Here is a 3,289-nt window from a genome sequence, read left to right on the forward strand (position 1 = left end):
ATGTTTTGGGGTTTATTTGGGGGTTCTCAATGCTGTTCCATTGATCTGTCTGTTTATGTGCTAATGCCATGCTGTTTTCAATTATCATGGCTTTATAATATGTTTTGAGTTTGGGAAGTGAAATTTCCCTTTATTTCACTTTATTCTCCTTTCTACTTTATTCCCCTTGCGCAATATTACTTTGGCAATACAGGGCCCTTTATGCTTCTAGACAAATTTTATTACTGTTTTCTATTTCTGTGAGGAATATTTCTGGTAGTTTGATTGGGATTGCATTAAATTTGTAGATTAATTTGGGTCAGATTGTCATCTTGATTGTATTAATTCTTCCAATCCAGGAACATGTGACGTTTTCCTACTTTTTTGTATCATTTTTCATTTCTTTTTCTAGTGTTTCATAGTTTTCTTTATAGAGATCTTTGATGTTTCTTAAGGTTTATTCTTAGATTTCTCATTGGTTTTGTGGTTATTGTAAATGGGATTTATTTTCTTACTTCTGTCTCAGTTCATCCATTCTTGGTGTATAAAAATGCTACGAATTTCTGTACGTTGATTTTCTAACCTGACACTTTGCTATGTTCACTTATCACTTCCAGGAGTTTTTTCATGAATTCCCTTGGATTTTCTAAATACAGAATTCATTTTTTTTCCTTTGTATAGCATCATATCACCTTCGAATAGAGATAATTTCACTTCTTATTTTCCTATTTGGATGCCTTTTATTTGACTCTCTTTTCTAATTGCATTGGTTAGAACTTCCAGCACTATATTAAAAAGGAGTGGAGAAAGTGGGCAGCCTTGTCTTTTCCAGTTTTTTTAGTGGAAAGGCTTTCAGCTTTTCCCCATTCAGTATGATGTTAGCTATGGGTTTTTCATAGATGGCTTTTATTGTGTTAAGGATTCTGCCGATTTTGCTGAGAGTCTTAATCATGAATGGATATTGTATTTAATCAGATACTTTTTCTGCATTGATTATTATTGTCATATGGTTTTTATATTTCTGTCAATATAATGTATTACATTTATGGTTTTGCATATGGTAAACTACCCTTGAATCCCTAAAATAAAGCCTACCTGGTCATAGTGTATAATCTTTTTAATGTGTTGTTGGATATGATTTGCTAGTGTCTTGCTGAGAATTTTCGCATCAATATTCATCAGAAATATTAGTCTGTAGGTTTTCATTGTTGTTGTTGTTGTTGTTATGTCCTTGTCTGTATTTGAGATGAGGATGATGGAGGCTTCATAAAATGAATTTCAGAGAGTTTCTTCCTTTTGGATCTTTAGAAATAATTTGAGTAGAATGGGGGTTAACTACTTAAAAGTTTAGTAGAATTCAGAAGTAAAGCCTTTGGGACCTGAACTTTTTCTTACTGGGAGACTATCTATTACTGATTCAATCTCATTGCTTGTTTTGGGTCTATTCAGACTTTCTACTTCTTCCTGGTTCAATCTTGGTAAGTTATACGTGTCCAAAAATTTGTCTATCTCATCTAGGTTTTCTTGTTTGTTGGCATGTAGTTGCTCATAGTACTCTCTGATGATATTTTGTATTTCCGTTATAACCATTGTAAGGACACCTGTTTCCTTGCTGATTTGATTTATCTGGTTCCTTTATCTGTTCTTGATTACTCTAACTAATGATGAGTCAATTTTGTTTCTCTTCTCAATGAACCAGCTTTTGTTTCCATTTATTTTCTGTATAGTTCTTTATTCTCTATTTTATTTATTTCTGCTCTATTCTATTATTTCTCTTCTCCTGGAATTTTTTTTTCCAGTTCCCTGAGTTGTGTCATTACATTGTTTATGTGCCACTTTTCTGCTTTTTTCTTGTGGGCACTAATTGCTATAAACTTCCCTCTTATAACTGCTTTTTCTGTTTCCCATAGGTTATAAACACTTCTTTGTTCATTATCATTGGTTTCTATGAACCTTTTGATTTCAGTTTTAATTTATTCTATAGTTGTAAAGTCATCAAGGAGTAAGTTGTTTAGTTTCCATGTGTTTGTGAATTTTTGAGGGTTCTTTCTGTAGTCGATTTCAAGTTTGATTCATGGTCAGAAAAAAATGCTAGGTATAGTTCCTATACCTTTGAATTTATAAAGGCTTGTTTTGTGCCTTATAATGTGGTCAGTCTTCAAAAATATTCTATGTGGGGGTGAGAAAAATGTATATTTTGTGGTAGTTGGGTGAAATACTCTATAGGTGTCTGTCAAGTCCATTTAATGTATGCTATCATTTAGGTCTTGTAACTATATTTTTTGTTTAGATTATCTTTCCAGAGGAGTCAGTGGGGTGTTAAGATCCCCTACAATTATTGTGTTGTATTCTATCTCTCCCTTGAGATCTAACAGTCTCTCTTTGATGTATTTAAGTGCTCCAGTGTTGGGTGCATAGATATTTAAAAGTGTTATATCTTCTTAGTGAACAAGTTCTTTTAGTACAACATAATGCCCTTCTTTGTCTCTTCTTGCATCTTTTATCTTAAAGTCTATTTTGTCTGATATCAGTATGGCTACTCCAGCCTTTGTTTGTTTGTTTGTTTCCATTTGCATGGGATAACTTTTTTTTTCCCATCACTTTCAGTCTATGTATGTCCTTATAAGTGAGGTGTGTTTGTTATAGCAGCATAAAAATGGTTTCTGCTTTTGTATCCATTCAGCCAGTCTGTGTCATATTTTTAAAAAAAGAGAGACTTTTTTCTATAGGGCACATGCACTCTCCTCCATTCTCCTCCTGGGATCTAATGTATGCTATCATTTAGGTCTTGTAACTATATTTTTTGTTTAGATTATCTTTCCAGAGGAGTCAGTGGGGTGTTAAGATCCCCTACAATTATTGTGTTGTATTCTATCTCTCCCTTGAGATCTAACAGTCTCTCTTTGATGTATTTAAGTGCTCCAGTGTTGGGTGCATAGATATTTAAAAGTGTTATATCTTCTTAGTGAACAAGTTCTTTTAGTACAACATAATGCCCTTCTTTGTCTCTTCTTGCATCTTTTATCTTAAAGTCTATTTTGTCTGATATCAGTATGGCTACTCCAGCCTTTGTTTGTTTGTTTGTTTCCATTTGCATGGGATAACTTTTTCTATCCCATCACTTTCAGTCTATGTATGTCCTTATGAGTGAGGTGTGTTTGTTATAGCAGCATAAAAATGGTTTCTGCTTTTGTATCCATTCAGCCAGTCTGTGTCATATTTTTAAAAAAAGAGAGACTTTTTTCTATAGGGCACATGCACTCTCCTCCATTCTCCTCCTGGGATCTTGGGCACATGTGCACATGCATCC

The sequence above is a fragment of the Tupaia chinensis genome, unplaced genomic scaffold, assembly GCF_000334495.1.
Source record: "Tupaia chinensis unplaced genomic scaffold, TupChi_1.0 Scaffold143732_1, whole genome shotgun sequence".
Lineage (NCBI taxonomy): Eukaryota > Metazoa > Chordata > Mammalia > Scandentia > Tupaiidae > Tupaia > Tupaia belangeri.